A 21581-nucleotide genomic window follows, 5' to 3' on the forward strand; every position below is an offset into this window, starting at 1 on the left:
TTTATTATTTCTTGTCTCTTTTTCTTGGCTTAATTTTGATTAATTTACAAAATTCTATTTTATCTCCATGAGTAGCTTATTATATATACCTCTGTAAAAAAGTTTAGTGGTTGCCACAGGGTTTTCCATGTATGCCATTAATAACAATGTACTTTCAAATATTAGGCTGCTTCATTTAGAGTGCTGTTCTTAAAACAGCACACTGTCAACTCCTCCCTTCCTTCCTTTGTGCTATTGATGTCATCCATTTTACATTTACATATGTTATAAACCCATAATGCATTGCTACTAGCTTTTCTTTCATCATTTAATTATTTTCTGAAGCACATAAATGTAGGAAAAATATATAGTTGACCTTCAAACAATTTTTTTGAACTGTATGGGTTCATTTAAACATTTTTTGTATAATACTATAAAGTATTTTCTCTTATGATTTTCTTAACACATTTCTTTTTTTCTAGCTTATTTTATTGGAAGAATATACTATACAATACACATAACATATAAAATATGTATTAAATGACTACATATGTTACTGGTATGGTTTCTGGTCAATAGTAGGCTCTTGATATTTAAGTTTTGGGGGAGTCAAAAGTTACATGTGGATTTTTAACTGTGCAGGAGATCAGCACCCCTACTCTCTGCTTATTTAAGGATCAACTGTATTTTATACTTTATTTTAACTATTCCTAGACTTCTTAATTTGCAAGTATTTGTGTGGATTCCAGTTTCTGTCTAGTGTCATATTCCCTTGGCCTAAAGACTTCACTTTATTTTACATTTCCTGTGGTGCAGGTCTAATATAAATTAATTAATTAATCCTTGAATCTCAAGGATTAATTTCTAGCATTTCTGTTTGACTCTTTCTCATAGCCTTCATTTTTTTTGCTAAATTCTGTAAGTATTTAAGCCTGTTCTTTACATTTTCTACTAGAAGTTATAATTTACTATTTACAAATGATAGGTATTTAAAATTTCCTAAGTGACATTTCCAATGTTTGTGCCATTTCTGAGTCTGGTTCTGTTATTTGATTTGTCTCTTGATAGTGGGTTCTTTTTTCTTATTTGTGTCTTATGTATATGTATTTCTTAATTGAATGCCAGTCATGGTCTACACATAAGTAGGGACTGAGACAAATAATATTTATGCTGGTCAATAGGTATGTCTCTTCTGCTAATCAAAAGTGTGGAAGGCTGAGTCAATCTACTGAGTCCCTGAGCTTTGGTTTGAGTTTTGTTGTTCCTAATGTTTCCTTCAGGGTCATCTTGTATTAATCTTGGGAGCTATGCTTCCAGAAGGTTTTTCCTCAATGTTCTTGTTCCACCCCAAGCCTTCCCTTTGTGTTTGCATCTCATGGTGGGAGGCTCAACTCTCTTACCTCTTCCTCAGGGACAGACATTTGTTGTCTGTTATTTGGTATTTTTTAAAGTTTACTTTTATTTGAGAGCAACTGGGGGAGGGGGAGAGTGAGAGAGATGGGGGCAGAATCCCAAGCAGGCTCCTCACTGTCAACTCAGAGCCTGATGCGAGACTCCAGTTCATGAACCCTGAGGTCATTACCTGAGCTGAAGTCAAGAGTTGGAGACTTAACTGACTGAGTCACCCAGGAGCCCCTGTTACTTGGTATTTTTAAAAGTTATTATAGTAATGATGAGCTTCTCTGTTGTCCTGCTTAGACATCATTCTCAGGCAGGCCTTGTGCTCCTTGACCTTGGAGTTGGAGCATTGTCAGTGATCCTGCCCCTCCTGTTTTTTTATTTTCTTATTTCATAAATATATTTATATCTTAGGGGCTTAAAAAAAGATTCCTCAGAATAATTCCTTGGTTTTCTGGAAAACTAAATCTTCTCATAGTTCGGATAACTTTCTTATAATTAATTAATTATTTATTTAATGTTTTATTTATTTTTGAGGCAGAGAGAGACAGCGTGTGAGCAAGGGAGGGACAGAGAGAGAGGGAGACACAGAATCCAAAACAGGCTTCAGGCTCTGAACTGTCAGCACAGAACCTAATGTGGGGCTCAAACCCATGAACCGTGAGATAATGACCTGAGCCAAAGTTGGACGCTTAACCAACTGAGCCACCCAGGCACCCCAACTTTCTTATAATTTAAAGGGGAGCTCTATCTTTCTACTATTGTGATGGTATTTTTTTCCTGGTCATCTACGAATTCTATTTTCAGAGTTCTCCCCATATCATATGGCTGTTCATCTATACACTACATACCCCAACAGGGTATTTCAGGCTGCAGTCTAGAATAGGCCCACAGCTTTTTACATATATAATGTTGACTTATAACTGATTTTGTGTTACAATGGCAGAGGTAAGTATTTGCAACAGAGATCATATAACCCACAAAGCCTCAATAACTACTGTCTGGCCCTTTTTAGAGCAAGTTTTCTTATTCAGGTCTAGATATTGTAGAGTGTAGAAATTGTAGGAATTGCAGGCCCTGGGATCTAGAAAGTTAGAGTGGTTCTGAAGTGGCATTTAGGAATCATCTAGCTCAGAGTACAATGCAGAAGAAATCTGCTCTGTATCCTTTTTAAATTTATTTTCTTCAAATGGAAGTTTTCCCATTCATTCACTCATTTGTCTTATGGCATGGTTCCTACCACCTCAGTCACAAGTACCTGGAGTTCATTATAAAGTGTGGCTTTAAATTAATAGTTCCAGTAATATATTTCATTGAAATATATGTATATCTGTGTAATAGTTTAGAAACCCTGCCAAAACGTTCCTTATGTATCTACGTCTTTAAAATGCAGAAAACCTGGGGATAGTCTGACCAAATTTCCCATTTGGAAATAATGTCACAAGTTTTTTCCTATACATTTTGGAAGGCAGCAAGAACCTGAGTTCTCACTCCTGCCCAAAACCTCTCATGCCAATTTATTTCAGTTTTCTTTTCCGACAACTGGCAGAAATGGCTTGCCTGTGAATTTTCTTTTAATGAATCAATGTCCATCAAAAATATCAACAGATTTAAGTTTCAAATAATGATCTCCTTTACCAAGCAAAAGTTAACACTATTTTTTTAAAACTCGATTGGAAATATCTACTGTAATTCCATTTTTCTTTCATCAGTTAAAAAGAATTCAGGTTTTTAGCCAAAGCAGGTTTTCAAGCATAACTTACATTTGCATTGCTCTTAGTTCCACCCTTTGAGAAATGGCATGTGAAAAACTGCTTTAAGGAACAGCTTCTCTGAGATGAGGCCTTACTTCTTTCTTGATAACTTTATATAGATCTAATACATACATGTGTAAATATGTACGTATATGTCTGTGTTTTACATGCACACATATTTTTCTATTAATTTAAATTACAGATGGTACTAGAAATCATGATTTAATGCTTTAAATGCAGGCCAAACCATACCAATTGAAAAATTTAAGAATAATCTTATCATGTATATTTTGTTAATATTACATATAAGTTTATGTTTACTCTTGTCATCTTCCAAAGTTTGACTCTCTTGAATTTCCTTTACTTCTTTGTAAGTATACCAACCTTTTATTTCCCTTCTCATATAAAACTCATCTAAGGCAGAAGAGTATATGTAATGATAGGCAGCTTAATTTCATCTCTATCTCTAGGTTTTACATGGAGTGTGATACTGTATAGTGTCCTCCTATAGAATTGCCCTATTCTCACCCCAACTCAGAACAAGATACTGAAATCAATGCCAGGTTTCAAAGTCAAAGATTGGAACTTAGAAGAGTCAGTTTGCAAAGTCAAGAACAGGAACATTAAACGCCAAACTCAAAAGAAATATACAAAGAAAACAAATCATCAAGAAATCTTAGGATAAGAGTTAAAATACTAATTTTTATAGTTATTAAATTTTAGAATAGTTTGAATGCTTACATCATTTGATTGTAAGCATGGAAAACTCCCCTCCCTTGCAAAGATGTCTATGTTCTAACTCCTGGAACCTGTGAATATGTTACCTCACACAGGAAAAGGGATTTTTAAATGTAATTAAGTTATGAAATTTAAGATTTTCCAGGACTATTCTGGTGGGTCCAATCTAATTACCAGGGTGCTTTCAAAAGAGGAAACAGTAGAGAGTCAGAGGGAGATGGTGCTATAGAAGAACAGTCAAAGAAATGTAACTCTAATGGCTTTGAAGATGAGTGAAGAAGGAGGACCATAAATAAAAAAAAATGTTGATAGCCTCTAGAAGCTCAAAGAGGCAAAAGAAAAAAAAAAAAGATTCTCCCCTAGAGCTTCCAGGAAAAAATGCAGACTATTGAGTCCTTGATATTAGCCCAGTGCAGTGCGTGCCAGACTTCTGATATATAGAATTATAAGATAATAAATTTGTATTGTTTAAGCTACAAAGTTTGTGGTGACTTGTTACCGTAATGGAAATTCATGCACCATCGTTACCACAGTTATTTATATTCCACTGATTTGTTGTTCACTAGTAATTTTATTAATACCATTTTTTCACTATTCCTTTTTTCTACTTTGATTAAATCTTACTTTAAAAAAGTAATTATATGAGAAAAAGAATGTTTTTATCAGTAAGGGTGTAAAAATATAGGATTTTCTGTATCTATCTACCTATGAGCATAGCTTTCAATTACCCTCGTTCAGAAACAATTATTTGACAGAATAGAATTCTTTTTTTAAAGTTTTTATTTATTTGTTTTGAGAAAGCAAAAGCATATATGTAGGAGGGGCAGAGAGGGAAAGATAGAATCCCAGCAGGCTCCACACTGTCATTGCACAGCTTAGTGTGGGGCCTGAACCCACAAAACATGAGCTCATGATCTGAGCTGAAATCAAGAGTCAGAAAGTTAACCGACTGAGCCACCCAGGCACACCAAAAAAATTTTTTTGATCTGCCCCATTGACAAAATAGAATTCTTTTTTTTTTCAAAATAGAATTCTTGAGTGAAAATCTTTTATTCTCTTTACTCTCTAGATTTTTGTTAATAAAGTTTTCCTCTAGCTCTCTTTCTCTCTGCTAGACTATACTTATTTTTGTAGGAAATCTTTGTTTCCTATCTATAATTTTTCTCTTACATCTATGCAGATCTTTTTGTATTTTTCCTCTCTAGATATTTTGCCCAGAACACACAAACCTTTCTTAAGACATTTCCTTCTCATTATTTGTTTTCTCTATCTATGCCTCAGATTCCTGTTTTTTCTACGTTACATCTCCCAGACCTGTTCTTCACATCTCTTCTTTTTTCTCTATGTTTCTTCTTTTCCAAGATTTTGACTTTACTTAATCCTGATTTGATGTTTAAAAGTCTATTATGCTCTGCCACAACAGCACTTTTTAATTTACAATTGCAGTGAGGCCTTTCAAATCTTGGATTGCTCTAAATTTTATGCATAGTATCCTTTAAAGCATAGCATCAACCTTTGGGTTAGAGATTTTCCAAAGTTTAACTTTCTTCAGTCTCATTTTTCCTGATTCCTTAGAATAGATATTACCTCTTGAATTCAGGGATGTTTCTGTTTTCTCATCCTAAATTCAAATCCTACCTCTGCTTCTCTCTAGATATATAAGCTTGGGTAAGTTAGTAGTTCTCTTCAAACTCAGATTCCTTATTTAAAAAATTCCTATAATGGCACCTACCTTATTAGAGATCTTATGATTAACTATAAGAAAGAGCTTAGCATAGTGCAATGCACATGGCAATTGCTTAGTGAATGAATGTTGCCATTATAATTATTGCTCTCATCATAACCATCAACATTATCATCACTGTAGGAGAAGGTCTATTATTTTCTAGGCAGGAGCAGAGGTATGTTTTATGAGTGCATGGATTCTTATTTTAAGTGGATAGACTAGAAAAAAGAGAAAAAAAATTTAGATTTACCGTAGAGTTACGTTGCTATTTCTAAATTTCACTTTTCAGGGACCTGTGTGGATGGCACTTGAGACCAAGCCACTTTCAGCAAAAAGCTTTATTTCCACTTGAGGGTATCTTTCTCCTTGATACGGCAGGAATTTGCTGAGGTATTCTGGTTCAACCTTCATTTCTCTTATGCGCTTATGTTTACTTCCTCTTGATGAAAGGCAACCACAGCCATGTGCCAACTCTTCGCCTAACTTGGGAGCCCACATGAAAATTGTTTGTATGGGGGGGAGGGGGACAGTGAGTATTATCAAGGGTTCTCCAACTAATGTGGACATCCACGAGTGTTTCCCTCCAGCCTTTGCCCCTATGAGTTGGTGTAATTATGTGGCAGTGGGGTGGCCTAGGATAGAGGTGGGAGGATGTTGAAGTCTTATATTTGCTTCCCCTGCAAGGCATGACTTTACAGATGGAGATACACAAACTGTCCTTCCCTTCCTTAGATATATTCCTATCTGCACTTACATTGCAGAAATTTCTCAAAGTTTTGAGGACATGAATATCTCATTTTCCTAATTTTCACTTGATGTAGCTTTCCCACTTTTATATTCTATTTTCCATTTCACTAGTCAACTAGAAGGGTAGGAGTTAGACACGAATACTCATAATAATGTTACAGAAAATCAACTATTACTCCTGAAATAAGTTTTCTTTGTCAAGCTTATCTTATATTCAATAAAGTGTTCACTATTAAAAAATCATAAAAAGGCAAAATATCTTCTAATGCTTTCACATTATGACAAAGCTGTAAATGTGAACCTTTTTCCATTTTTTTAAAGTTCTCAAATCTTATTTCTACTGCTTTAGAATCTATTTAAGGTCCAGTAATTTCTAAAAATACTTTGCTCTATTAAGCTAAAATGATCTAACATTACTCTATTACAATAGCAATGAAAACTAAGCCAGGTTTTTATATCTACTGAATTTCTTATGTCTTCAACTATAGCCTGATCCTCCTATAAAGCTGTTCAGCACTTTAGATACTTAGTTATATAATGTCGAAATAGAGCCCCTCAATAACATGAAGCAATCTAAAATGTATAAAAAATACTTTCAAGGAGATCTCTTTCCAACTGCGGTTAAACAGATGTGGAATACATTTTCTGTTTTAAACATGCTCGCTCAATGTGGTGTGTTCAACTTCTTCCTGCTTAGCTAACAATTAAATAATCATATTTTTAACTTTTCCCTTTAAATCACTGAAGATAATTGTTTTGTGCTGTGGAATTTTTATTTTGGATCATATATTGGTTTATAAGATTCAGTCAATTTTTAGCATTTCTGAGTTCTCTTTTTATGAACTTCCACTTAAAGCTAAAAGACTCTTGAATGAGCTTTATTGCTAATTCTTTGTTAAAATAAATTATGTTAAAAATATCTAAAACAACATTTCAAAACCATTTACAATGGCAAATACAAAGGCAATAAAAGCATATAGCAGGACTGGGTTGGGTCCTATCTCTGGCTCTTACAATAGTTGAGAAAGTCCCTATGATTTACTTTAAAAAGTTAGGAGAATATATGTTCTGACTTCTCTTGAAAAGATAGGGTTTGTATATAGACATGGAATAGGCATTTGTCCAAGAATGGGGATATAAGGCTTTTTGAAAATGGTTATCTCACACTACAAAAACACATCTTGTACCAATCTGCTGATGAATATCTAAATTGTAGCAGTACTTATTTACTTATTTGTTTAATGGACAGATCTTTCCCTTCCCCCTTCCCTCCCTTCTCTTCTCCTGTGTATGGGTGTAATATGGAAAACCAAACAGCATTTAGCAAAGCATTAAACATACTAAATAAACACATATTGAATTGGATTATTTTGTTTTGTGTTCCTCTCTTAAAATAACCCTGGTGTAGTTGAGATGTGAAGTCTCTGTCATAGTGATTATCAAAATTTACTGGGCATAAAAATCATCTTGGATGCTTGTTAAAACACAGATATCCAGCACCCATCCCTTTGAGATTTTGATACAGGGAATCCTTGGTCCACATTGTCTGAATCCACTCTGAAACATCTTCATATGAACTTGTTTTATTACTTTCCTCAGGGGAAAGTTGAGAGTTCCTGGATGAAACCAAGCAAGAACAGTTTAGATGAAAATGTGAGTTAAACCACTGTCATTTTGGGGAGCCTGGGTGGCTCAGTTGGTTAAGTGGCTGATTTCAGCCCAGGTCATGATCTCGCAGTTTGTGAGTTCAAGCGTCAGAGCGGGCTCTGTGATGACAGCTCGGAGCCTGGAGCCTGTTTTGGATTCTGTGTCTTTCTTGCTCACACTCTGTCTCTCAAAAATAAATAAATGTTTAAAAAAAAAACCACTGTCATTTCTTCACAGTCTCATTATTCAGGGATTTCAGTAAGAGAGTGAATTGTAGAGTAGATGTTAAGTAGCTTCCTTTTGCTTCTGCAGTTAAGCATAGGGTAACCAACCATTCAGTGTTAGTCAGGTGGTCTTCTTCACTCTGCACCCTTACATCCAAATGGTCAGCAATTCCTCTGCTGGCCCTTAATGAGTGACTCATAGTCTTTGCCCCATCTCCATTGCAGTGCTACTGCTTTTGTCAGTCTTAGCATTGCTGCTAGACTATCGTGATGAAGTAATTTCCTTGTGGGGTTGCTCTACCCCCACCCCCATCCTCTCCCAAACTGCCGATGAGTCAGATTTCAAAAAGGCAGATCTGAATAACTCACTATGCTGCCGAGAATCCTTAAGGATCTTCACTAATTTCAGGATAAATTTTAAATATCTGAATCATTTGTGATGTGATGCTTATTGCCCTCCCCCACACAGACCTCCAGTGATGTTGAACTTTGTCCACATCCCTGGACAAAACTCACTCTTCTATATCCTCTCCTTCTATTTGCCTTAAGCACCAAATACTCACCAAAGAAGGCTGGCTAATGTCTACTCATCCCCTATAGTTGTATGTAACTTGATCTCTAGATTAAAAATACTATGATATCAAGATATATTCTGTTTAAATAAAATCTATGAACTTAAACAATTCTCAATATTTCATAAAATTCTATAATCAGAACAGCAAAGAAATATCACTGCTTTCAAATATTGTTGGGATTACTGGATAGAGAAATGCAGAAGAATGAAACTGGACCATTTCTTATACCATACATAAAAATAAATCCAAAATGGAGGAGAGACCTAAATGTAAACAGGAAACCATCAAAATCCTAGAGGAGAACACAGGCAAAAATCTCTGTGACCTCAGCTACAGCAACTTCTTACTAGCCATGTCTCCAGAGGCAATGGAAATAAAAGCAAAGATCAACTATTGGGACCTCGTCAAGATAAGAAAACTTCTGCACAGTGAAGGAAACAATCAACAAAACTAAAAGGCAACCCACAGAATGCGAGAAGATATTTGCAAATGGCATATTGGATAAAGGGTTAGTGTCCAAAATCTATAAAGAACTGATCAAACTTAACATCCCCAAAACAAATAATCCAGTGAAAAAATAGGGTAAAGACCTGAATAGACACTTTTCCAAAGACGACATCCAGATGTCTAATACATGAAAAGATGCTGAACATTACTCATCATCAGGAAAATGCAAATCAAAACCACAATGAGATACCCCTCACACCTGTCAGATGGCTAAAATGAGCAATGCAGAAAACAATAGATGTTGGTGAGAGTGGAGAGAAAGGGAAACCCTTTTGCACTGTTGGTGGGAGTGCAAAATGGTGCAGTCACTCTGGGGAACAGAATGGATGTTTGTCAAAAATTTAAAATAGAACTACCTATGACCCAGAAATTACACTAATAGGTAGTTATCCAAAGGGTACAAAATTGCTGATTCAAAGGGGCACATGCACTCCAATGCTTATAGTAGTGCTATCAACAAGAGCCAAAGTATGGGGAGAGCCCGTATGTTCATTGACTAAGGAATGGATAAAGAAGGTGTGGTATATATATGCAATGGAATACTATTTGGTGATCAAAAAGAATGAAATCTTGCCATCTGCAACAACATGGATGGGTCTAGAATGTATTATGCTAAGGAAAATAAGTCAGTCAGAGAAAGACAAATATCATATGATTTCAGTCATGTGGAGTTTAAGTAACACAACAGATGAACATAGAGGATGGAAGGAAAAATAAGATAAAAGCCAAGAGGGAGGCAAACCATAAGAGACTCTTCAATATGGAGAACAAGCTGAGGGTTGCTGAAGGGGAATTGGGTAGGGGAATGGGCTAAATGGGTGATGGGCATTAAGGAGAACACTTGTTGGGATGAGCACTGGGTGCCATATGTAAGTGATGAATCACTAAATTCTATTCTTAAAACCATTAAAAAAAGAAAGAAATACTGCTGCTTTCAGAAAATCTTTAGTGACTCTACCAGATATTAACTTTGTACTGAGGCCAATATTACAAGTTATTATTTCTCCTTTAGGCTTTTCTATATGTTCTAAGTTTTATGACCCAGGCATTACCAATTTTATAAATGGGAAGAACAATTTTTTATAATTTTTTGATGAATGACTAACAGCAAAAATCCTGTCATTTCTATATAATTTCCTTCAAGGAGTGGCAAGTTCATATGTACTCATTTGTAATTTGACATGTTCCTTAGCAAGGCTGAAGCCTCAAGTATTCTCACTTTAGAGGTACAGTGAGTACCTTGCAGATAGTATTTCAGGGAACCAATGGCAGAGGGTCTTAGGAATGTTTGCCCATCACTCTCTCCATGGAAACTACTGGCATAGGTCCTGAAGCTCAGTCAGTTATCAAGTTGTTACTGTTTATTAAGCAGTCAAGTAGTACAGGTCTCTGTGTCAGGATATCCAGGACCAAGGAGGCCTTTCCAAACAGCAGATATAGTCCCTGCCCATTTCCCCATAATCCCCTGTATCATTTAGCAAAGACAGCACAATACCCCACTTAAGTTAACAGAAAACATTTAAAGTCTGTTAGCCACTCCAGGTTATTGATTACAAACAAGAGAAACAACATTGGCTAAATTGAGCAGGAAAGGAATATACTGGAAAGATCTTGCATAGCTCACAGAACTCACAGAAAGTCTAAAGAACGAAAGAGCACATAGATTCAAACTATAGGACTGATCTGCTTACGACTCTAAGTGTCCTACTGTCCTGTCTCACTGCCCTCTGCCTTCTTCCTTCTACAGTCTCTGTGTCTGGACTCCTCCAGAAGTCTAAATCTCCTGAAGATAAGGCTTGTTGGTAGGCTGACTTCATATGCTCATGACCTCAATGACAAAGAGAAGCAGAGAGTTATCCTGAAACAGGACGTGTGTTCCAGTGCTAGAACTAAAAGAAAGAATGTTTGGCACACACAGTGCCATGCCAAACTGACAGATGCAGACATATAAACTGACAAAGTGTGGCTCTGAGCCTTGGAGGAAACACTGGCTTGTGAAAGGGTCAGACTTATCCATCTTAGGTTGCTCACATAGAAGAGAAGAGAAGAAGGAGTTGCTTGTAAAATTGTCCTGAAGAGGAGAGAACAGCTAATGCAAAAGAAGAGGGGGAAGAGGAAGGAAGGAAGTTTGAATTAGAGGAGAAAGATAGGAATAGAGGGAGAAGTGACCCTGGATGGCATATAAAGAGAACAGAGACATAAGAAGGAAAAGATGATGTGGGAGGAAGGCATGTGAAGAACAGCAGGAGAAACTACACAAAGCCATGGATCCTTGCTCTCTATTGTCATTGTATTAAGTTACTTAATGAACATTCTAATATTAGAGAATTAGTACTTTCCACTACTTAAAGTATGAACTAAATAATACTAGTTATATAAACATTTTATCCATTAAATAGTAACAAATCCTATTGATGCTATAGCAGTATAGGTACAAAGTGAGGATTTTAAAGGCAGGCAGAAGGAAAATATACTATTCGCTCCTATCCCTATCTCGCTATATAAGGTTTTAAGAATATATAGTTTTGTAAGTTACCTACTCTTTTTATAGTAATGACTATAAGCTTCTTAAAATGTTCTACACAAATACTGAACATTTGTTTTTATGTACAAGTCAGTAGCTTTCTTCCTTTTGTTCTTTCTCATTTGACCACCTATAGTTTATTATTTTTAAATACTTGATTTTATTGCTTACATTTGTTTATTTTAAATAAAACATATACTTTCTTAAGCATCTAATAATTAATTCCACAATTTAAGCTAATTTTTTTTCTTAGTCTAGAATAGGGGTAGTAGAAATAGAGTGGGTAGGAAAACGGAGTTGGGATAAATCTATGTGAAGTTCAGTGAAATAAACTCTATTTATTGGCAAAAATATGGACTCCAATTATTTATTCAATCTTTATTATTTCATTAGAGTTTTAATAGACATATCATTTAAGGCTAATCTTAAAGTCATAGTGGGCAAACTATGTATTCCTCTAAACTGTAATTAGTGAGACAGAAGGCAGAGATAGTGATAGGGTATTAGGATCCTGAATCAAACAGAGTTCCTTCCACAAGAGAAGGTAGAAGCAGGGTTCTCTCAGACTTAGTGCAAAAATCTCTTACATGATAGAGGGTGCTGGGTAGCTAAGTATGAAATCTAAAGGCCAGTGGTCTGGAAACCTCTGTGCAGGAGCTGACCCTGCAGTTCACAGAGGAAATTTATTCTTCCTCAGGAAAATATCAATTTTACTCTTAAGGCTTTCCAACAGATTGGATGAGCGCACTGCGCCCCTCATGCCCCGCCAGGTTATGAAGGTGACTCTCCTTTACTTGAGGTCAACTGGTTGTAGATGTTAATCATCCCTGAAGAAATACCTTCACACAACTAGCGTTTGATTAAAAAACTATTCAAGTTGATTCATAAAACTTACTGCCACAGATGTTCAATACATAGAAAGGTGCCTTAGTGGAGCTGGAACAGCAAGTCCGCAAGGTGTGTTAAAGCCTCTGCACAGTAGCAAGGGGGGCTCCGGGGCCACAGGACGTTTTTCTGGACATCCAATGTAATTTTGAGAAAGACAGATCTACCCTGAGAGTAACTGGAAAAAGACAGACAGTTGTGTTTGAGCATCTCATAAACCATAGCTCTGGTGAGGGATTAACAGCAGCAGCAGACGCAGCTGTCATGGACGAGCTTCTCACCAGGCCAAGCCCTGTGCTAAGCATAATCTCATTTCATTTCACAAAACCCTCATGGATTAATATAATTAATGCTTACTTATACAGCTGAGGAAACTAAAGTTTAGAGGAATCAAGTCTTCTCTAGTGAACTAACATTTGTTGAACACCTTTGATGTGGTAGAACACTCTGGGCTTTTATGTTACTTAATCTTTATCGTATACTCTCACATGTGGAATTCTCTATTTTATACCTGAGACTATCAGGAGCTCAAGAGCTTAAAGAGCACACTCCGCTTTTAGCGTCTGGGAAAGAGTGGATTCAAATACAGGGTTTTCTACTTAAAGCCCATATTTGTTCCACTGCTTGATAGAATGTCAACAATCACTTTTCACTCAGAAGGATCCTGACCAAAACAAACAAACAAACAAACAAACAAACAAAAAACCCAAGAAGGATTAACACAAAATGGTGATAGGAGGGGAAGGGAATTGTTTGTTTGTAACTGGCTAGACAAGAGAGACAGCGGCTCACTGTGGTAGCTTGCAGGTTACAAAAATAAGCAGAGAATTCAGGGCCCCTGGGTGGCTCAGTCAGTTAAGCATCTGACTTTGGCTCAGGTCATGATCTCACTGCTTGTGGGTTCGAGCCCTGCATTGGGCTCTGTGCTGACAGCTCAGAGCCTGGAGTCTGCTTCGGATTCTGTGTCTCCCTCTTTCTCTTCCCCTCCCCCACTCACACTCTCTCTCTCTTTCTCAAAAATGAACATTAGAAAAATAAAAAAAATAAGCAGAGAATTAAGAGCGTGTGGTGTGTCCCCTGAGGAAAGGTTTATGTAATGAAGGTAAAATATACACAGTTTTGTGTGTGTGTATACATATATTTTTGAGGAATTATTAAGTAAACAATGAGGCATTCGTCCATTTACACTATGGCTTTACTATATGGAACTTAAGTAGCTAATACATGACAGAGTAATGATAATAATAACAGTAATGGAGGAAGAGTTTCCTAACCATGATGTCAAATTCATATGTTTTCCATAGCCTTTCATGAAATGTACCTTAAGTATTATTAGCTATAAAGTGCTGAAGCTTGTGAACAATTTCTTTTTCTTCCTAAATCACAGCAGCTACAAGGTATACTTATATCATCACTCTCCCTGGGTTTGGTCAGTCTGAGTTTTTTCAGGAAGACAGAGTCCCTGGCAATTATTCTAGAAATAAAGGATTCAACACAGAAGTTACGGTCTGCACGGTGTGGCAGGAGATGGACAGCTATAAGCACTGGGCCAAAGAAACCATCACTAATACTTTCAGCTTCAAGTCCTGGAGTGGCTGGGAAAGTTGGGGCTAGTGGTCAATCTAAGAACTGCCATGTCTGATCCCTGGGGCTGCAAAGCAGGCGCTGGTAGGGAGGTGTCTGACGCTGCCATAATGGTGGTCTCCCAGGAGTAACAACTTTCTCTTTCCACTGCCTTCCAGATCTTCCTCAAGCACTGCTCTTTGGCAGACTAGCCTGAAACCAGATAGGAAAGGGGGTTCTGGGAAACCAGTCCCTGACATCAGAAGGGAGTAGTGGTGGTACTGAGTTTATATTTACATTATCAAGAGGGAGAAGACATGTGAGGTTAAAGCAAAGACACCAAGAATTGTATACAGAGGTGTATCATCTGTATGAGTGTGTCTACACCATAAAAGAGGAGAAAAAATGTTTGAAACATCTGTGATAAAATATGTGCCTGAGTGGCCTTTGAAGACTGCAGGCCGAGGCAGAGCCATCTGAAATATAGCATGATAATCTCTTTCAATAGAAATCATTTTTTGGTTATGATTTTTTTCATGCTAGATCCCATGGAGGGAGAAAAGGAAGAAGTTCAGGTCAGTCCACATCCCTTCCGACAGCAGCCATCAGCTTCAGGAGAAAAAGTGGCAGCAGCAAACTCATCGTATCTTACAGCAGGGTGGCAGGCTGCCGCCCAGCTGGCATGCGTGTCTTTTCCCTGGCTGTGCTGCCTGCTGAAGAGGCAAGGATGGTTTCCCACCACGGCTGATGTGACCCTGAAAACCTGGGCAACTGAGCTCACTTATAAAACCAACACCATGAAGCAAATCCTTGAAAAATAGCACTAGAGGGATGGCTGGGTGGCTCAGTCAGTTAAGCCTATGACTTTGGCTCAGGTCATGAGTTCATGGTCCATGAGTTCAAGCCCCACATCAGGCTTTCTGCTGTCAGCAGAAGCCTGCTTCAGATCCTCTGCCTCTTTCTCTGTCCCTCCCTCTCTTGCTCTCTCTCCTTCCCTCAAAAATAAGTAAACATTAAAAAAAATAGCACCATAAATTCAGGATATAGTACCTTACATACATGAAAAATTAACACCTTCTAAAATAAGGTTTTACTCTTTACGTGAGGCAGTGTGTGCATTATTATTTAATATTTAATGAAGGCTACCAGGGTGCCAGGTGTTACATATCACCCCATACAAACAGTTGTGTGTAGATATAAAAGCTGGATTCCTATAATTATAGGGTCATGTGGCATATGGTAGAATGGACCATACCTCAGAGAGGTCCAATGAAAAACATTAACCATAACTGGTTTATATACTTCTTCTCCACCAATCGAGTTTTCATCTTTCTTGATAACATTAACTTTTACATTATACTTCACTGCTTAGGTGAGACTTACTGAAAATATGGCTGCTTGAAAAAGAGTTAAGCTCTCTTGATCCACTTGTAAATTGCCCTTAAATGGAACTCTTTATTTTTTTTAATATATATGAAATATTCTTTCTAAAAAATATTTAAATTTAAGTTAGTTAACATATAGTGTAGTGTTGGTTTCAGGAGTAGAATTCAGTGATTCATCACTTACATGTAACACCCTGTGATTATCCCAACAAGTGTCCTCCTTAATGCCCATCACCCATTTAGCCCATTCCCCTATCCAAAACCCAGGTAGCAACCCTGTTTGTTCTCTGTATTTAAGAGTCTCTTATAGTTTGCCTCCCTCTCGGTTTTTATCTTATTTTTCCTTCCTTTTCCCTGTGTGCATCTATTTCATTTCTTAAATTCCACATAAGTGAAATCATATGGCATTTGTTTTCTCTGCCAGACTTACTATGCTTAGCAGTAATACATTCTAGTCCTTTCCATGTTGTTTCAAATGGCAAGATTTTTCATTCTTTTTGATCACCAAATAGTATTCCGTTGTTTACGTAAGCCACATCTTCTTTATCCATTCATTAATCAATGGACATTTGGGCTCTTTCCATAGTTTGGCTGTTCCTGATAATACTCCCAAAAACACTGGAATGCACATGCCCCTTTGAATCAGCAGTTTTGTATCATTTGGATAAATAACTAGTAGTACAATTGCTGGGTCATAGGGTAATTCTATTTTTAATGTTTTGGGGAAACTCTGTACTGTTTTTCAGAGTGTCTGTACCAGTTTGCATTCCCACCAACAGTGCAAAAGGGTTCTGCTTTCTCTATATTTTTGTCAACATCTGTTATTTCCTGAGTTGTTCATTTTAGCCATTCTGATGGGTTTAAGATGGTATCTCATTGTGGTTTTGATTTGTATTTCCCTGATGACGAATGGTGTTGAGCATCTTTTAATGTGTCTGTTGTCCATCCAGATGTCTTCTTTGGAAAAATGTCTATTCAGGTCTCTTGCCCATTTCATCACTGGATTATTTGGTTTTGGGGTGTTGAGTTTGATAAGTTCTTTATAGATTTTGGATACTAATCCTTTATCCAATATGTCATTTGCAAATATCTTCTCCCATTCCATTAGTTACCCTTTAGTTTTGTTGATTATTTCCTTCACTGTGCAGAAGACTTTTATCATGATGAGGTCCCAATAGTTGATTTTTGCTTTTATTTCCATTGCCTCTGGAGACATGACTAGTAAGAAATTGCTGCAGCTGATGTCAATGAAGTTGTGGCCTGTGTTCCCCTCTAGGGTTTTGATGATTTCCTGTCTCACATTTAGGTCTTTCATCCATTTTGGATTTATTTTTGTGTATGGTGTAAGAAATTAGTCCAGGTTCATTCTTCTGCATATTGCTGTCCAATTCACCTAGCACCATTTGCTGAAGAGACTGTCTTTTTTTTTTTCCATTGAATATTCTTTCTTGGTTTGTGAAAGATTAGTTGGCCATAGAGGTGTGGGCCCATTTCTGGGTTCTCTGTTCTGTTCCATTGATCTATGTGTCTGTTTTTGTGCCGGTACCATACTGTCTTGATGATTATAGTTTTACAATACAGCTTAAAGTCTGAAATTTTGATGCCTTCAGCTTTGAGTTTCTTTTTCAACATTACTTTGGCTATTTGGGTCTTCTCTGGTTCCATACACATTTTAAGATTGTTCTAGGGGCGCTTGGATGGTTCAGTCAGTTGAGCATCTGACTTTGGCTCAGGTCTGATTTCACCATTCGTGGGTTTAAGCCTCATGTCGGGCTTTGTGCTGACAGTTCAGAGTGTGGACCCTGATTCAGATTCTATGTGTGTAACTCTCTCAAAAATCATAAGAAAACATTTTTTAAAAAAGGTTATTCTAGCTCTGTGAAGAATGCTGGTGTTATTTTGGTAGGAATTGCACTGAATGTAGGTTGCTTTGATATTTTAACAATATCTGTTCTCCCAATGCATGAGCATGGAATATTTTTCCATTTCTTTGTGTTTCTTCAGTTTCTTTCATAAGCTTTCTATAATTTTCAACATATAAATCTTTTACCTCTTTGGTTAGGTTTATTTCCAGGTATTTTATAATTTTTGGTGCAATTGTAAATGGGATCGATTCCCTGAGTTTGCTTTCTGCTGTTTCATTATTGTGTATAGAAATGCAACCAATTTCTGTATAAGGGTTTTATATCCTGCAACTTTGCTGAAGTTAGTATTAATTCTAGCAGTTTTTTGGTGGAGTCTTTGGGTTTTCCATGTAGAGTATCATGTCATCTGTAAAGAGTGAAAGTTTGACTACTTCCTTACCAATTTGTATGTCTTTTACTTCTTTTTGTTTTCAGACTACTGAGGCTAGGACTTCCAAGACAATGTTGAACAACAGTGGCAGGAATGGACATCACTGTTGTGTTCCTGACCTTAGAAAGAAAGATGGAATATTTGTTCTATTGGGTTTGAGAGTTTCTGATGCTGAGCAATTTATTTTAAAGAGGGACAGTAACCGCATTAGATACAATTTTTTTTTCAAAAAGGAAGTAGTTTTGTTAAAAATCTCAAAATTACTCTGCACCTTCTTGGATGATTTGCCTATCAAGGATACTTTTTTCCATTTTAGAAACAGAATATTTAATATAATAATCATATTTTTGAATATTGCAAATGAGTAATTGCAAAGAGAAATAATATTAGGAGAAATGGATTTTAAAATGACTCTCACGTTCACCAAAAATCTCTTTGTAAAACTAAAGAGTTCCTTCCAATAGCCGTTCTTATGCCATTCCATGAGAAAATTTATTTTGTGGGAGAAAGAGAGAGAGTAACAAAATCTCAGTTCATTAATTCTGGTGCCTAACTTTTAAAAGTTCTTAGAAATCAAGCTAATCTGCAATAAGAATGGTTCTAAATTTCTATAATTTAAGGTACAGATGAGATAAGCATTTCTCAACTTCAGGTGCTTGTAAATTTTTTATAGTACAACAGTTTGCCATGTACTAATTGATTCACAGGACATTTCTATTACTTCCACAGCTGGGACTAGATATAATCAAGAAGAACTACTGTGGCACCCAGAAATAAAAGTTAATGGAACTTTTGCTGAGCCACAAAGAGAGTATTTTCAGTGTTTGGCAAAGGGTTCAATTTCACACTTGAGAACCTTCTTGTCTGCCCTGTTTTTTGCTGGTCTGTACCACTAACACTTCAAGAAAGGATGGAATAAACTCAGCCAAGCTGACAGGAGCAATGTCTTTCAGGCAAGAAATACAACTGACAAAGGCGGCAAATGAGGACTTTATACTAAAGTGTAAAGCCAGCAGGGTATCTGGGGACATCACATTTCATTGCTCTCTTCTGTTTACTACAAGATATAAAAACAGTCATTTGCCACTTGGGGGATGTTTCATGAATTCACTGTTATAATTCTGTAACTGGAATCTATGGCTTTTGGAGACTAACTGAACTTTTCAGGAATATATATTTTTTTTTTCCAAATTGTGATCCTAGATCAGATTCTGGTAATCCTTCAATAGGTAAATGGTAACTGTTTCAGTATGTGCTAATGGTCCTTTCTGGCAAAAACAAAGAATTTCAAGAATTCTTTTCTCTTTAAAATAAAAAAAATCCATTTAAAATTTAATAAGAGCAAAATATTTTCAAAGAAATGATTCAATTGTTTATGTTCTCTCTTTTCTGGGCCTTTTCTCCCTCCTTTCTCAGTCTCTTACTCCCTCTCTGTCTTGCAAAACAGGTATTTCTTTCCCTATTCTTCCCCAACTTCCCCATATGTATATGAAATTTTTTGATTCACCTTTCAACTGTCTAAGTTGAGATCAGTTGGCAAGTTTAGAGAAATTTTACCTGTATGAGGGTTGGTAGTTAAGGAAAGCTGAGGCTCAAGGAAATTGGAGATAGCCATTAAATGGTACAACTAAGGTTAGAAGCCAAATCATTTTTATCCCATTTACTATCAGCCACTTTAAAAAAGATGTTTATTTATTTAATTTGAAAGAGAGAGTGTGTGTGTGTGCTCTAGTGCATATGAACCAGGAAGCAGCAGAGATAAAGGGAGAGAGAGAATCCCAAGCAGGCTCCATGCTCAGCACAGAGCCTGATGTTAGAACTCACAAACTGTGAGATCATGACCTGGGCCAAAATCAAGAGTTGGACACTTAACCAACTGAGCCACCCAGGTGCCCCTCAACAAACTAAATGCTATTTTCACTGTAATTTATTTTGAGAGGAAATTCTTATTAGTATGCTATCCACAATTTATTCACTTTTAAAGATGACTTTATGAATGATCTTATAAAGTATTCTCAAGAAGAAAGTCAGTTATAACTACATTTCGCAGGGTGTACTCTCCATTTTTAGCATCAGTATTAAAAGGAAATCTGCTCAATGCAAGTTTTCTCATTACTTACAATACTAACAGTGATTTTAGTTCTTAAGAAAAATTTTAAGATGATGTATTGTAACCATTTGTTCAGCAGTATTTATTGAGTGCCTACTGTATTACTGTGCTAAATACCAGGGATACACTGGTAAACAGCCGAGATCTCTGCCTTGTGGAGAATCCCTGCAAACTATGAAAAGCTAAATCATACAGAGACAATATTAAATTTTTGGTACTGTGAGAGAAGATAAATAGATCTGAAGGCAAAACAACAACAACAACAACTCTGTTATATGGTTAGTTCGTCTCTAGAACCCTCTTTGTTTTCAAAAAAATTGTTTTAAAGCAGTGGTTGCCAACTTTTCCTACTGGCAAGCTTAGGGCCAAAAATGGAAATTAGGAAAAAATGTTGACAAATGGCTTAGACCAAATATCCAGGCTAAGTTAACTGAAAGATCTTGGGAGTTTCCTGGAGAATATGAGGAAGTTCCCAGAAGTTCCTAGAGGGCTGTCATGGCTGTGCTAGGATGCCCACAGGAAGCCATATGCTACATAGACGTGCAGATACTCATGGGTCTTCCAGACTCCTCTTCCCCTCAAGTCTATGCCTCAAAAAAATCCTCATTCATTATCCTCCATTGTTTCTGATTTCTCTACCTTCCAGAGACAAAGCATCCAGAAAAGATTTGTCTCTCTTCCTAGAATCCAGCCCCGCATGGATATCATGATGTCACAAAGAGAATTTCATCCAAATATTTAATATTTAGCCACAGAATAAATTTCCACCATCTCCAAAATGTGGAAGACTTAAAATACTTAACTGGCTTTTAGGGTTACTGTGGAAATTAATTAGTAAAGAGCCTTGAGGAAGAGTGTTTGTAAAGCACTTGAAAAGGGTAATTACAATGAAAGGCACATTTAGCAGGCATGTAAAATGTGGTTTAGTTTCCTTTGGTTATGAAGCTCATCACTGTACATAAAAAACCCAGATTTTGCATGAATGGATAAGCCAGTTAGAAGAACTCTTGATAGTCAGTTCTGCAAGATATTATATTCAGTAATTAATTTTATAATAACTGGTTCACACATATAAAGTAGTCTATTTGCATAAAAAATGACTGCTTAAATGACAAATCAATTATTGCACACAAAGTCAATTATTTTACAGTTGTTTAAAACTGAATATCATAATTAAAATTTGAGTAATTTGCTGTTTTTCCTATTGCAACACAGTTCAGTAATTAGTATTCTGGCTCTGTGAGATTAAGTATCTCCATAAAGTCATTAAAATAAAAATCCCTAAATCTAATGCATAGAAAAATGCAAGATAATTTTAATAGTCAAAGAAAGGGGTTTTTTTCTTTTTTAATAGAAATTATCATTTGAGACTCTTTCTCCTTTGTCGATCTTCTGACAGAGTCCATATGGCTATTGGTTATCACTTTTATTCTGAAACAGAGGTGAAAGAAAGAACTGAAAATGCAAAACTACAGGGCAAGTATCCTCTGATCAAATGAAATTCGCTTATATAAAGTAACAATA

Source organism: Suricata suricatta, chromosome 3, assembly GCF_006229205.1.
Source record: "Suricata suricatta isolate VVHF042 chromosome 3, meerkat_22Aug2017_6uvM2_HiC, whole genome shotgun sequence".
Taxonomy (NCBI): domain Eukaryota; kingdom Metazoa; phylum Chordata; class Mammalia; order Carnivora; family Herpestidae; genus Suricata; species Suricata suricatta.